Raw genomic sequence first — 16,642 nt, 5'->3', positions numbered from 1 at the left:
GGTTTCGATATTCGCGGCACTATGACAATGGTCTCGGCTCCGGCAACGTTTCCGCGGTCAACGGATACTGGACTTTACCCTTCGTTTGCGTCTAAGTTACACTATATGTTAGAGCACGGGGGCAATTATTTCGTATACGAAAGACAGGTCGATTACTGATGAGATCGCACTAGAGAGTGACTCTCCGTCGCGGTGACGCTGTCGAAGAAAACTATGATGGGTGTGCCTAAGGGCACGAGATCATCGGATTCGCGGAGAAAAGTCTTCGCTCGAAGGGTGAGGGAAATTGACGTTGCTGTTAATTGGTCAATTTCCATGTTGGTGGTTAGAGAAAGATATTAGCTGTCCTTGGGGAAAGTTGCTAGCGAGAAGCGTCGTTCGTGGAAGGATAGATTTCTCTTATCTTCCCGTAGTCGGGGCACAGGCCATTTGTCTATTTGAGAGACTTTGTGTAATTGAAATTTAATATTCGTAGCGGGTCCTCGCCCAGCTAAACATATACTGTGAAGATGCGTTGGCATCTGGCAATCGTCTTACCCGAAGGACAAAGTCTGCGTGTGGCGAGCCACGGGACAGAAATCGTTGAAATGTTTACCGTCGTGCCCCGTCCCAAGTATTTCTTTTAAGGAAAGCTATAGAGTTACTTCATGCCTCTGTTAGATAAAACGTTCATCCCTTGACCGCGACTACGTTCGGCGACCGGTTGTCACCTCGAGCCCGAGCTCACTATCATAAATTTCGAATAAGTACAGTCGGATCGAATTACAACAGTTTCTTAGTGCGGCTATGATGAAATCTGGATTACAGCGCTAAGGGGGTCCTCCCACCGCTCCAAAGGGGAGGCTCCGGTGTTCTTTCATCTCCGACATATCTATTACATTCCCACCATAAGCAGCGGCCGTGCCAGTGACTTACAAAAGTTTCGAACTCGCGGACGTTTAATCACGTTCCCTACTCCGAAAGGGTAAGTACAAAGTTGCTCGTCTCAGTACTCTTGTTAGAAGTTTTATCATATTTTTCATTTCGTGGCTACAAGTTTTTCCAGGAAATTCTTATCGTTTTACAAGGGCTGTGGGGCACAATGACGTCAGCTATCGATCATATACGCGAATTTGTTGTAAATTAATTAGGAGAATATCTGGAGTTCTTTATCGTTGTCAGCTGTAAAATATTAGAATTTTTCATTTATAATTGTCATATTTTCGACTCTTCCGTTGCCAAGACCATCTTGAAAGATTTTTGGTATGTTCCATCACCCTTGTTAAAAGTGTGCCCATTGGTTAGATATATTGATTTTAAAAACCAATACGTATATCAAGTTTATTATCTCACAGAAACAAAGAAATTCGTTTTATTAACGAATTTTCGATGTTTCTTCTCAATTTCCTTTAGTATCGAACGAAGAACATTATCTGATCAAACGTTTCATCGTTCAAGTAAGGTTCACCTTCTTTAATGTCAATGATTTTGAGATATGTTATTAAGCTCCAAATTCTAAGCAATCTTCTATATATGTACATATAATTGTGTATTATATATATATGTCGGAGATGAAAGAATACTGGAACCTTCCCTTCGGAACTTTGGGAAGACCCCTAGTATTGTAATTTGGTTTTCACCATAGCCGAATTAAGAAACTGTTGTCATTCGATTCGACTGTACTTATTTGAGATTTATGATAGTGAGCTCGGGCTCGAGGCGACAACCAGTCGCCGAACGTAGTCGCGGTCAAGGGATGAACGTTTTGTCTAACAAAGGCATGAAGTAACCCTATAGCTCTCCTTAAAAGAAATACTTAGGACGGGGCACGACGGTAAGCATTTCAACGATTTCTGTCCCGTGGCTCGCCACACGCAGACTCTATTCTTTGAGTAAGATGATTACCAGATGTCGACGCGTCTCCACAGTACATGTTCAGCTAGCCCGAGGACCTGCTATAAATCTTAAGGTCTGTTTAACTAAAGTCCTTCAAACCGACAAACAGTCCTCGTCCCAACTACGAGAAAATAGGAGAAATCTATTTTTCTCACCAACGACGCTTCCTCTTCTCGAACTTTCTCTTAAGGGCGGCTAGCACCCTTCCCTAACCACCAACATGGAAATTGACCAATTAACAGTAACGCCAATTTCCCTCACTTTCCGAATGAAGGCTTTTCTCCACGAATCCGATGATTTCGTGCCCTTGGGCACACCCATCATAGTTTTCCTCGACAGCGTTACCGTGATGGAGAACCACTCTCCGGTACGATCTCAAAGACGATTCAAGTAACTCTCAGATACGTAGTGATTGCCTCGTGCATTAATATTGAGTACAACTTAGACGCTGAGGAAAAGTAGAGTCCGTCATCCCCTTGACCGCGGATTCGTTAGTGAGCCTAGGATCATTGTCATTAGCTTCTCGAGTACCTAATTATCCGATTACTTGTCCAATTCCATCATAGTCATATTTGCACTAGTAAATATCTCCTTTATTGCATAATGATCACGTCTAGCGCCAATAGGGATTCGTTTCACGCCCTCAACCCTAACTCAAATGTTAACGCCGACCCGACATATATAACATACGTATAATAGCCAAAGTTCAACTCCCAAGTATACGCAAAGCTTTTATTTTCAATTTATGCGATACCACTATGTTTCATGAATTTATTTGTTAACGGTATTGAAACAAATACCAAGCAGAGGACGAACTATCCGTGAACTGTTTTGCCAACGAGTACGCTTCCAATATTTTCTGTTTGAGAAAACACGATCTAAGGGGGGGGGGCAAAGCTTGATAATCTCGAAAGAATACAAGCATCAATTTCAAGCGCTTATAGGGAATCAAGCGGGCTTGTTAAGGTCGTAAGTTGGACAATTATCCCGTGTTAGGTTCAGTCAGCTTAGTCCTACACAAAATTGATCCAATCATGTGAAAACAAATGCATTCTGATTTTTGTCGCAGATATTTCTGGTCTACGCACTCCAGTGCCCACACAACAGTTATTTAAACAGCTGATTTTCCCCTATTCTAGAGCGACAACATCCCCTGATCTTTTACAACCATGAAGAACTCGTACTCGAAAATACTTGCAATGCTCATCTGCTTGCAGGTTATTTTTGTCACTTTCTTCCCGTCAGGGGCTGGTAAGTTGATACTGATTAATTATACCATCGAAATTCTATATAATGGCTACAAAAAATATTTGCATCATTACCCTCATTTCCTAACGAAGCGCGTCTTTTTACCAAGTTTTATATTTCATTTCATAGTATCAAATCTCTGTAGTTACACGAAAGTATTAAATGATAGGAAACTTGATATACACGAATTTAATTAATTAATAAGTTAGTCGATATACAGCCATTATTATTTCATGTGAAATATTACAACGTCAAAAACTTAACGTTCTTGTACGTACAGTATTAATCACAAATTGTAAGAATGTTTACTGATAAGCAAAATATTTAATATGGGAAACGCAGATCTATGGAAAGAGAATTCCTGACATTAGACAGGAATACGCGATTGCACGAAATATTTTATGGTATGTCTAACATGGAGAATATATGAGGCGAAGTACGAAAAATTGTCGAGTGGCAAAGATATTGACGCTGGTAATCGTTTTCAGTGGCTTTAGGAGAAAACTGTATTGATTTCGAAGGAGAAGTTATCTCACATGGACTGATGTATGTGCCGGGACCTTCGGTTTGCAGCCTCTGCGTCTGCTACCATTCGGAGCCAAAATGGTGCCAGGCTATCTTCTGTTCACCTCCTTTTGTAAGTATATGCTCATTCTAAGAGCAACCAGCTTAACACAACCATGAGAAACTAAAGTACACCGTTAACGCTTGCATGCTGGTCGTTAAAACACATGCTGCGCGAATAGGGTACACAGCGATTCATTTAACTCGCCTTGAATTAGTTTTAGAAAAACAAACATGGACAGGGATAATTTTTGTCACGAGCCGTTTAATTTATTCGTTCATTAGAACGAATTAATTTACACCTGCTGAGATCGCGATTGATGCGACAAATTCGAAATCTTGTTCCATATAAATATTTTTAAACAAGCACGTCGTAAGCTTTGTATATTTTTTAATCGCAACGAAACTGTTCAGAGAAATGCTGAAATTATTAATTAGAAAAGGAGATTTCTACGCATCGTTGTAAAAGTGTCAGGGAAAATATTCGTGAAACAGTTACGTTGTTACAAGTTCTACAAGAAGAAATATTGAAAATCACGTTCCACTTATTCAGTTGCACGTGTAAAAGGTATCTTGCGTTCGCGCAAAAAATCTCTGAAGGGTACATGCTTTATAATAATTGGAGTGTCGAAGTTGTTACGCGGATCGGCGTACACGTACCTTTTAATGAAACTAGGTTACTCATTCGTTATTCGTTCCTAATTTTCAGCTTCACGATTTTTACGCAATAAAATTTTATACACCTGTTCGGTTTATAAATGATTCAATTCAAATTTAACAGAATTAAAGTTGAAATAATCATTTGTACTTCGTTAAAAGGTTCTTTCAGCATCTCGTTTTAATATTTTTATTGGTAATATTTTGTTAATCGTTATATTTAAATGGAGTTTTTCAAAGGAGAGACATTTTAAGGTAGGAAATGGACATACATTTATAATAAGAATTCAGAAGAAAGAATATTTCATACAGAAAGAAATATTCCGTATGTATAAATAACTACGCTATGAATTTTATATGTATCGGATATTCCTTCTGGTTAATGTATCTGATGTTTTTTCACACGAGGTAGCGTATATTTGCATCTATATGTCTCTTCGTTTCTCAGTAGTAAAACTTAGCATTCATGCGGCTGATAAGTAGTTACGCACTGACAACGAGAAACATAAAATGAGTAAGAAGCATGAGACATTCTATAAGAAAAATAAAGTTGTTTTTATCTTTCATTGCATATTCGTCAGAATATTGTTAATAAATATTTAAGTTAAGAATTCAGTTGAAATAAATACATAGGATTATACATTTATTTATATATGTATCTATGAACGCATTTGACATAAAATTTTGATAACGACTAAAATTATATATTCTGATATTAAATTAATTTAATGAGAATAAAAAACTAATTTTTTTAAACAAGATTTTGTATAAAGTTATATTTATTAGGAAAAGTTCGTTCATCCCTTTATAACATGATAGGATTAGACTCATAGCTGTGTAAATCATTTCATGGAATAGTATATGTGTGCGTATGTGTTCTAAGTTTTTATTATAACAATGCTAAATGTACTAGGAGACGTTTTTAAAAATTCATAAATTTTTCTTCATCAAACATATCAATCGTTATATTGAAAAGTTAATTATCTTTTATTTGTTTCGAGCTGCACATTGATTGAGACATTCGTGTTGGTTATAATTGCGAATTTAACGCAACGAAGTTGTTTGAATCCCTTGCAAGCATGTAAATATATCGTCGAATTAATAGGTCAATTACTTGAGGTTGGAATTGAAAGAAAGGGAAAGGTGGAGGAGAAGTCTTGCGTTTGAATGCGGGACACTTTTAAAGCCCACAGTTCGCTGAAATTGCCAGAGAATTCAATTAAATGGCAAATTAAACCATTGAACTGAATCTGTTTCCAATCGCGAGATTAGAAGTTCTATCCTTTGAATTTTTATATCAGTCAACTTTCTTTTTGTACGTACGGTAACGAATATAATTCATGAATTAATGAAGTATGTAATTGGATGAAAGTTCTTCCTCCTGGATTCAGTTTAGACTAAGAAAAATTATATAATAACGAAATTATTAACTTAAAATTGATAGAGTGTATAGTTTTTTTTTTTTTTTTTTTTTTTTTTTGCGTGAGGAGGGGAAAATGCTGTTACGCATACCCAGTGATCCGCATCACTGGGTTATGTGGGACTCGGGCGGATGTTGTTGCCATACCCACTAAAAACCCCTCCTCCTTTTTCCTTTGCTTTGAGGACAGACAACCCCGGTAAAACCTGTCGGCAGTCATCAGGGTTGTCCTTTCATGCCCCGTTGTATCTTCTTCGTCGGGCAGTTATTCTGTATATTCAGTATACTGTATATTCAGTATTGCTCTCGTCATCTTCTCAGCTAGTTCAGAATACTGGGCTGATCTCCTTCTGTGGTTCTTTGTTGTCTTGTATCTCTGCCTTCACTGCTCCGCGTAGTTGTTGTTGCTCTCGTTCTCCTCCTTACCTCCTTCAAGGCCTTCGCTGTCACCCTCCTGTGAGACATGACGGTCTTGCGAAATTGCCTGAATTTATCCCAGCTCTCGTTCTTGGCGGTCACCGTGGCGATCAGATTGTCCACGTCGCCAAGAGCGTTCTCCAGCTCAATCCTTCTGTCCGTTCACTTCGGGCACGTGAAGAGGGCGTGCTCTGCATCGTCGTTAGGGTGTGCACAGTCGAGACAGTTGCTGTCGCTGCTCTTGCCAATCCTCTTCCTATAGAAACCAAAACTCCTGTAGAGGTGAGCGTGTGTGCGTTATATATTTATTGGACGTGCGTGATAGTTGTAGTAGTTGGGCCTGGTCCGCTGTAATTGTCACTGGGAGCTGTAGATGTCGCTGCCGTCGTCCGACAGTATTTAGTGTCGAGTGGTGGTATTTGGCTTGTCGAGTGCCGTCACACTCCCATGCCCGGTTAACAGCTGCACGGTGTGATGATCGATGTCCATCTTCTTTTTGGTAAATAGCAGCGCACTCGGTATTAATTTCCTTGCGCCTCCAGTTCCTCCTTCAGCTCGTTGCCGTCATCCGCGCCGATCCTGGTCTTATGGATCTTGTTCCTCTCGTAAGTCTTTCCGAGCATCTTTATCTTTATGTAGATCGGGAGATTCCCGGTCAACACGCAAAGTGCAGCGTGGGAGACGGTACGGTATGCACAGGGCCGTTCGCTGTGTCCGTTTCAGCTTCTTCCTGTTCTTATCGGTATTCGCTAAGCTAATTCTTCTTTCTGAACCCATACTGCCTCCGATGGAACGGGTCCGTTCCGATGCATCTCTCGATGATCTTGTTAAAGCATTTTTCCCAGATCTTGCTCATGGCTGGGAGTATGCTTATCGGCCGGTACGCGTTAGGGAGACCGGGATCCTCTCCCGGCTTCCTTAGCAGTATTACTCTGACCGTCTTCCAGCAGTCTGGTTCCAGCTTGCTTCCAGCTCCTGCTTCCAGCAGTCCAGGAGTCTTCCATCGACTCCTGCAGCCTTCTTGGTGTTCATTCTTCCGGCGGCATCGACGACATCGCCTTCGCCGATGACGACGCTGAAGCTGATGTCTTCCTCTTCTTCGGTCTCTGCCTCTTCGCGGCCCTCGTAATGGGAGAGTCCGTGTCCCATGGTGAATAGCCTCTGTAGGACTGCTTCCACCATGTCGATCGGCATGTCGTTGGTTGGTTTCTTGCTTTTGCATCTCTTCATGACTGTGCGATAGGGTTTGCCTTCTTGCTTTTTTGTATGGATGGAAACGCGTTCTAAATGTAAAAGTAACGGAGTAATTAGCGATGCACGATCCCAGGCTGGTGAATATTTTTCCATCGGGAGAAGTCATGTCGAGCGATACAAGATTTATATGCTCGTTCTGCCAGTTATTTCAACGTCTGTTACGCGATAGAAAATGAACATAAATGAATAATAAATGTATTACAGCCATAAAGATTGCTTGATGTACGCCACCGTTTTTCCCCTATTTCTCCGATACAATTTTCCTTTTTTTTTCTTTGCCAAACACTTTACTAATCGGTACGTATTCGAATTATCCTCAATTATTCTCGGTTGTTTCCGTTTCCTTTGGATTTACATAAGTACTCGTTTGATGTACGTGCAGAGAGAGATAATAACTATTAACAGCTATAAAATAAGAAGCGAAGATACGTTGAAACTCGACTTCTAGATTCGCGAGACTTTGCAGAGCTTCGAAACTCTCGTGTTTCAAACCTAATAAAAAGTTGTAGAGGGAGAATTACATTGCGAGATCAGTTAAGGAAAATCGTATCGTTGTAATAGGATTATTTCAGCGAGGGAAATTCCGTGTTGCGTGTAACGCGTTGCAAAGCCATGAGCTTTTTTTCGGGTTAATATACATAATCGCCTTATCGAACTTTCCATCTAAACCGTTGCGCTCACACGTGAATTTTGCATTTCAATCTTCTTACTTGCAGTCCAGTCCAGTTTAGTGCGACTAAGCTAAATGTTTCAGCCCTTCCAGGTAGAATATGTTTTATAGAGAGACGTACAACTCTATGAAGGAGAGATCAATAAATTGGGTTATCTTTAAATCACTGACAATTATTTCATCGACACGATTTCACCGACAGCGAATTCATCGGCAATGTCTATCAAAGTTTATTTACCGATACACCGAGTGAAATCATCCACAATCATTTCACCAATATTCTCCTTTGTCGATAATTATAATGCTTGCCACTACATGTTATCGTTGATTATATGTCTTTATTTACACATTCGTTTACGCGCATAACGAGATAAACGAAGAAACGAAAATGATATGTTGTCATGATGTATTGTTAAATTACTAATTAACACGAGTTATATATCTACCTACATGAAAGCTTCTAAATATCAAATATAATTCATGAAAGCACACAAGCTATTTTGCTATACACAAATAGAATTATAAGGAAATGTTACGTGCTAATGATTTAACGAAATCTATTCCTCTGTACATTCGACATTTCTGTATTATTACTTGTGTACTTTCTGCTCTTGTTTACGTCATGGGAAGTAAAAATACGTTAAGCGAATCAGCTAATCTATTTGAGCGATTCAATGGCTCGGTCTTCTCTTATTCGACTACCAAGTAGAAGATAAGTTCTTGGTTATATAACATTTTATAACATCCAAATTAACTTTTTTTTCATTTTCTTTTTCTTTTTCTTTTTTTTCCTTTCTCTTTTTCTTTTTTTTCCTTTTTCTTTTTTTTCCCATTTTCTTTTTCTTTTTTTATCCTTTCTCTTTTTCTTTTTCTTTCCTTTTTCTTTTTCTTTTTTTTTTTACGTGGGGAAAATTCGCTCGGACACGAAGCCACTTCTTAAGTGGCGTTGTAGTGAACATCCAAATTAACTGTTTTTTTTTCTTTTTCTTTTTTTTCCTTTCTCTTTTTCTTTTTTTTTACGTGGAGGAAATCCGCATGGACACCAAGCCACTTTTGGGAGGGGGGGGGGAGTGGCGTTGTAGTGAACATCCAAATCAACTGGGGCACTAATTAACTGAAGCTTCTAGTCAAACCAGGTATCAGTCTTTGTACGCAAAGGCATTCATTACAATCGTTTAAAGTTTGAAGATACACCGTTACAAATTCGTGATATGAGAGAAAGCGATTCAGAACTCGGATTCATTTGTTGGAACGACGCCGTGGGCAAAAGTACATAATGGAAAACTTTTTTCCAAGACTAATTGATATTCCTGGAACTCGATAATTCACTAGGTGATTGCTTTAACCGTGCAGAATACATGCATAAATAATTAATCGCTATTAATATTCCATCGACTTTTGAAAATCCCTGATGTGACCTATTTCACGTGATGAGAATACTTGTAAAGTAAGGTTATTGCTTGATTATCTTTAGTCGAATAAATCGAGTGATTCAAATTATAATGCGGAAGAAAGTCAAAACTATGTATATTATTTTTTTCAATTTTTATGTATCATTTGGCGGAAGGAAATTTTGTAAGTAAGGTTCACCTTCTTTAATGTCAATGATTTTGAGATATGTTATTAAGCTCCAAATTCTAAGCAATCTTCTATATATGTACATATAATTGTGTATTATATATATATAACACACGTATAATAGCCAAAGTTCAACTCCCAAGTATACGCAAAGCTTTTATTTTCAATTTATGCGATACCACTATGTTTCATGAATTTATTTGTTAACGGTATTGTAACAAATAACAAGCAGAGGACGAACTATCCGTGAACTGTTTTGCCAACGAGTACGCTTGCAATATTTTCTGTTTGAGAAAACACGATCTAAGGGGGGAGGGGGCAAAGTTTGTTAATCTGGAAAGAATACAGGCATCAATTTCAAGCGCTTATAGGGAATCAAGCGGGCTTGTTAAGGTCGTAAGTTGGACAATTATCCCGTGTTGCATGCTCGATGATGGCGGCAAGCAGAACGGACACGTGCACGTCGCTCCGTAGGCATAACCGAAATATCTGGGTAAATTAAAGAACTCGGGCGGAAAAGTGCACGAAAGTGAAGTTTCTAGTGCTCCGGAATGAGTGGGAATACAAGAAATAGGGGAGCTCGCTGGTATAAAAGCGAGAGAAACGATTGAAAGTGCTGTGTGTGGAAAGTGAGGTTAGGGGCAGAGCGAAGGCCATCTTGGGTCGCGAGACCGAAGCGCCACCGTGCGGGCTACCTGGGTAACCAAGGAGTGGGAGAGCGCCCCCGTGGAGGGCCAGTCTAAACTCCCCGCGTCGAACAGTGGTAGGGACACTGCGAGTTTAAGTATCCGGTCATCAGACAGACGACTGGCGACCTTACGACGACATCGGCAAGTTATTTAGGACACGAATCGCATACACGCGGAAGGATACACCTCAAACATACATATATATATATGTATATTAAAGTCATAAACACAATATGGACAAGTACTACAAGGTAAGTAAACTTACGGCTCAGGGGGTTTCGGAGCTTCCAGGCCCCGTCGGGGATTCGAGTAGCGTCCCAGGCTCGACCCGACGGTCACCCAACGACTGGACGAACGGCGAGGGGAAGGTCGATCCCAGGGCCTCCCCTCGTTCGGTAAACACGACCGGGGACCAAGAAACACCCGCAGATGTCACAGAGGAAAAGATGTGCAAAAAAAGCACAAGAAGATACCTCGAATTTGATGAAGACATCGCGGGATTCATCGAGGATGTCGAGATGCCAATGCAGGCACTCAAGGATAAGACACCACCCACCGAAAAGGCGACCCGATTCGCCAAGGAAAAAATCCCGAAAGGTGACAAGATCACCAGATATTTGAGAAAGTCCCCAGTGGAGGGGAGCGCGTGCAAGACAACGAGAAGCCTGGCCAGGAGCCAGCCGATGGCAACGAAGGACGAAGCGGCCAGCACCTCGGAGCTAGACACACCGGCGGAAATGTCGGACAGCGGCAGCGAAGCGGCGGCACCAAGGGAATGTCTCAGGAGGAAGGCCATGGCGAACAGAGCAACGGCCGAGACCGAAAGCAATGACGAGGACAGTATCGTCATCAAAATGAGCGAATGGAAGGCGATGACGGAAATCATCACAGAAGTCTTCCGCGAAATCCAATACATAGGTAGCAGACTCTACCTCATGAGCAAAAAGGATACCGACATCAAGAAAAGGAGGGACGCTATCAGTAAAAAAGCGTCCAAGCTCCACTCGATGTTGAACGAGATGAGGCTCAAGAGGAACGCTAGGACAGTCACGGCCACCAGGATGACCACCCCTTCGGGGAGGAGTGAGGAGAAGGAAGGAAAAAGGAAGGAGAGATCGCCCGTCGAGGGGAAGGGCGACACCAAGAGAAAGAGACCAACGACCATGGAGGCCTCCTACGCAGGAGCCTGTGCCGGCAACAGCTCGGCAAAAGCGACTACTGACTACACGGACAGCGATGTAAAGGATGACTGGATCCCTGTCCGCGGAAGGAGAGGAAAAAGAACGGACACCCCGACGGTGGTCAGTAAGGCGAACGCAGGAAGGGCGGCATTGGACAAGCCAAAGAGGCCGGAGGGACCGAAGAGGATACGTAACAGACCCGAAGCCATCCTCGTCAAAGTAGGGCAAGACAAGGAGTGGATCCAGGTCTACAAAGACTTGATGGGGGCAAAGGAGACCCTAAAAGAGAGCTGTGGAATTAGGAGGACCAGAACAGGTGACATTCTGATCGAGCTGAAAGCAGGTAGCAACGCCAAAAAGACCGCGGCGGATATGAACACGGCGCTAAGAGGCAAGGTGAGAGCGCTACCAATGCGCGACAAGACCTCCGTAGAGATCAGGGATATAGACCCGCTCGTAGGCAAGGAAGAACTAGCCAGGGTGATAGGAATGCATCTGGGCATAAGCGACATCACTGAGGTCGAAGTAAAGACCCTAAAAATGGCGCCGTGGGGCACCCAATCGGCAATAGTGACGATGCCGAAAGCCTACCTGGCCAAAGAGGGGGCGAGCCGGAAGATCAGAACCGGCTTGACGATAGCCTCGATAAAGGCACTACCCAATGTAGTAAAGTGCTACAGATGTCACATGTTCGGTCATATCGCGAACAAATGCACGGCGATAAGCCCTGGAAAGGAGATTTGCAGGAAGTGCGGAGCCAAAGACCACACGATAGCTGCCTGCGCCAACGCACCCTGCTGCTCCATCTGCAGCAAGGAGAAAGGTGTGAAATTTGACCACGTAACCGGATCCCTGGCTTGTCCAGAGTATAGAAGGCGGTTGAAAGCGAATAAATGAGGATACTGCAGATAAACCTCAACAGATGCAAGCTGGCGCAGGACATGATGCACCAATGCGCGATCGAACTTAGGCCGGATATAATAATAATTTCCGAGCCGAACAGGCAGCTACCGCACTGGTTTAATGACACCAAAGGAGACGCCTCGATATGGGTCACACTCCTCAACGGCAAACTGCCTGATGAAACAACAGAGGTCAAGAGCGACGGGATAGTGGGCGTCCGCGTCGGCGACGTCTTCTGCTTCAGCGGATACTGTTCGCCCAACATAAATATGCTAGCATACTCCGAATACATAGACACGCTGTCGACTATGACGAAGAGCGCTGCTAGAAGACACGACAAGGTCGTCGTGGCCGGAGACTTCAACGCAAAGTCAACCTGTTGGGGAGGATCGACCACAGACAAGAGATGGAGAGTCTTAATGGAGGCACTAAGCAGCCACCGGGTGTTTCCACTGAGGCTCAAGGAAAAGTATACCTTCTTCATGAACGGGAAGACGAGCTTCCCCGACAAATGAGCGTATCCAATAAGGTCAGCGAGATACACGCCGGAAGCGCGGTCTTGGACAAATACTCGGCCTCGGACCATCTGTACGTGCTCCACAGGTTTAAGGCGAGGAAGACCCGAACCGTATCGAAGTTCTACAGGTACGTGACCAAGGACATATCGCCGGAGGAGTTCCTGAGCAGATTCGACGACACACTGAAGAAGGAAGACCTCAACGCGGCTATCGGAGAGGATGGGGCCGAGCCCCTGCAAAAGAGCATCGAAGGTACGTGCGAAGGGATGCTAAGGAAGTCGAACTGTGCGGCGACCCGCAAGTACGCGAACTACTGGTGGAACCCGATGATCGCGGAACTGAGAGCGCAGGCGCACAAAGCGCTCAGGAAGGTGACGAGAGAAAGGAAGAAGAACGCCGGCAACACCGAGCCCCTCGTCAACGCCTACAAGGAGATCCGAAGGCAATTAAAAAAGGAGATCGCCCGCAGCAAAAAAACAGCCTGGGCAGAATACTGCAAGATACTGGAGAGCGACCCTTGGGGCAAACCCTATCGCACGGTCATGAAGATGTGTAAAAGCAAGGGACCAACCAACGACATGCCGATCGACATGGTGAAGGCAGTCCTACAGAGGCTATTCAACTTGGGACACGGACCCCCCCATTATGAGGGCCGCGAAGAGGCAGAGACCGAAGAAGAAGGAGATATTAGCCTCAGCGTCGCCATCGGCGAAGGCGATGTCGTCGATGCCGCCGGAAGAATGAACACCAAGAAGGCTGCAGGAGTCGATGGCGTGCCGGGCGAGATCGCGAAGCTGGTAGCGAGTCGCAGGAGCGAGCTCGTGACAAGGGCGTTCAACGGCATCACTGAATCAGGAAGGATCCCAGTCTGCTGGAAGACGGCCAGAGTAATACTGCTAAGGAAACCGGGTAAGGATCCCAGTCTCCCTAACGCGTACCGGCCGATAAGCATACTCCCAACCATGAGCAAGATCTGGGAAAAATACTTTAAGAAGATCATCGAGAGATGCATCGGAATGGACCCGTTCCATCGGAGGCAATATGGCTTCAGAAAGAAGAGGAGTACGGTAGACGCCATCACGCAGGTGATGAAGTTTGCCAACATCTGCAGACAGAAGAAGGTAGTATGCGTGATGATCACCCTAGATATTAGCAATGCCTTCAATTCGCTCAGCTGGAAGAGCATATACGAGGAATTTGACAAGAGGAAGCTGCCATGGAAGGTCAAAAGGCTAATCGGCAGTTACCTATCCGGAAGGAGGATCATCGTGAGCAACCAGCACGGCACGGTGGAGCACGAGGTGGCGGCGGGAGTCCCGCAGGGATCCATCCTCGGACCATTCCTGTAGAACTTGGTATACGACCGGTTGCTCGAGAGACTCGACAACATGCCAATGGTCAGAGCAACCGCCTTCGCGGATGATCTGGCCATCACATGCTCCGTCGGGAGGAACGAAGAGGCCTCCGCTAAGGTCAACACGATGCTAAGGATCGCCAACGACTGGTGCACGAGTGTCGGGCTCACCCTGGCGAGAGAAAAGACGGAGGTCATGTTCATCACAAGCTTGCGAGTGCCGAGAGTGGTGAAACTCAGGTTGGGCTCCTCGGACATCGAAACGGTCGATCGCATCAGGTATCTCGGAGTCGTCATTGACTCCAGTCGGAGGTTCGGTGCGCATATCGAGATGGTGTGTAACAGAGCCGACAAGTTAATAGGAGCACTTAGGGGAATTCTACCCAACATCAACGGGCCGCCCAGCTTGGCTCGTAGGCTCTACTACAATGTGTGGGAGTCCATCGTAACTTACGGAGCACCGGTGTGGGCTAGAGCAGCGAATACCGATAAGAACAGGAAAAAGCTGAAACGTGCACAACGAACGGCCCTGTGCATAACAACGACGGCATACCGTACCGTCTCCCACGCGGCACTTTGCGTGTTGACCGGGAATCTCCCGATTTACATAAAGATAAAGATGCTCGGAGAGACCTACGAGAGGAACAAGATCCATGGGTCCAGGAGTGGCACGGATGACGACTGCAAGCTGAAGGAGGAACTGGAGGCGATTCGCAAGAAGGCCCAAGAGGACTGGCAGAAGGAGTGGAACAACTACAAAAAAGAAAATATCACAAAGAAGCTAATACCGAGTGCGCTGCTATTTACCAAAAAGAAGATGGACATCGATCACCACACCATGCAGCTGCTAACCGGGCATGGGAGCTTCGGTGTCTATAGGAAAAGGATTGGCAGGGACAGCGACAGCAACTGTCTCGACTGTGGAGACCCGAACGACGATGCGGAGCACGCCCTCTTCGCGTGCCCGAAGTGGACGGACAGAAGGATCGAGCTGGAGAACGCTCTGGGCGGGAAGATAGACGTGGGCAATCTGATCGCCACGGCGACCGCCAAGGACGAGAGCTCGAATAAATTCAGGCAATTCTGCAAGACCGTCATGTGTCACAGGAGGGTGACAGCGAGGGCCTGGGAGGAAGCAAGGAGGAGAACGAGCGAAACAACAACTACGCGGGGCAATGAGGGCAAGAACATGAAACAACGAAAAACCGCAGAAGGAGACCAGCCCAGTATTCTGAACTGGCTGAGAGGACGACATGAGCAGTAACTGCCCGAAGAAGCAGATACTACGGGGCACGAAAGGACAACCCTGATGACTGCCGACAGGTTTTACCGGGGTTGTCTGCCCCCCAAGCGGAGGAAGAAGGAGGAGGGGTTTTTACTGGGTATGGCAACGACATCCGACCGACTCCCACATAACCCAGTGATGCGGGTCACTGGGCATGCGTAATAGCATTTTCCCCTCCCCACGCAAAAAAAAAAAAATTATCCCGTGTTAGGTTCAGTCAGCTTAGTCCTACACAAAATTGATCCAATCATGTGAAAACAAATGTATTCTGATTTTTGTCGCAGATATTTCTGGTCTACGCACTCCAGTGCCCGCACAACTGATATTGAAACGCCTGATTTTCCCATATTCTACAGCGACAACATTACCTGATTTTTTACAACCATGAAGGACTCGAAAATACTTGCAATCCTCATCTGTGTGCAAGCTATTTTCGTCACAATCGTCCCGTCAGGGGCTGGTAAGTTGATACTGATTAATTATACCATCGAAATTCTATATAATGGCTACAAAAAATATTTGCATCATTACCCTCATTTCTTTTTTTCTCCCTTTTTCTTTTTCTTTTTTTTCCTTTCTCTTTTTCTTTTTTTTCTTTTTCTTTTTCTTTTTTCTTTTTTACGTGGGGAAAATTCGCTCGGACACGAAGCCACTTCTTAAGTGGCGTGGTAGTGAACATCCAAATTAACTGTTTTTTTTCTTTTTCTTTTTTTTCCTTTCTCTTTTTCTATTTTTTTTCCTTTTTCTTTTTCTTTTTTCTTTTTTACGTGGGGAAAATTCGCTCGGACACGAAGCCACTTCTTAAGTGGCGTGGTAGTGAACATCCAAATTAACTGTTTTTTTTCTTTTTCTTTTTTTCCTTTCTCTTTTTCTATTTTTCTTCCTTTTTCTTTTTCTTCTTTTCCTATCTCTTTTTCTTTTTTTTTCCTTTTTCTTTTTCTTTTTTTTTTACGTGGAGGAAATCCGCTCGGACACGAAGCCACTTCATAAGTGGCGTGGTAGTGAACATCCAAATTAACTGGGGCACTA

General features: G+C 43.8%; 1 long non-coding RNA gene across 1 annotated transcript; it reads left to right on the top strand.

Annotated features, from left to right (window-relative positions):
- The first annotated feature begins 2,766 nt into the window (after positions 1-2,766).
- On the top strand, positions 2,767-16,013 carry LOC126913820 (uncharacterized). The gene is made up of 2 exons (XR_007709407.1): positions 2,767-2,871; positions 15,825-16,013. It is a non-coding gene; the product is annotated as an uncharacterized LOC126913820 (long non-coding RNA).
- Positions 16,014-16,642: the final 629 nt, after the last annotated feature.

Source organism: Bombus affinis, chromosome 2 (assembly GCF_024516045.1).
Source record: "Bombus affinis isolate iyBomAffi1 chromosome 2, iyBomAffi1.2, whole genome shotgun sequence".
Taxonomy (NCBI): domain Eukaryota; kingdom Metazoa; phylum Arthropoda; class Insecta; order Hymenoptera; family Apidae; genus Bombus; species Bombus affinis.
Note: the sequence above shows the minus strand (reverse complement) of the source record. Positions and strands in the feature narration are given on the sequence as shown.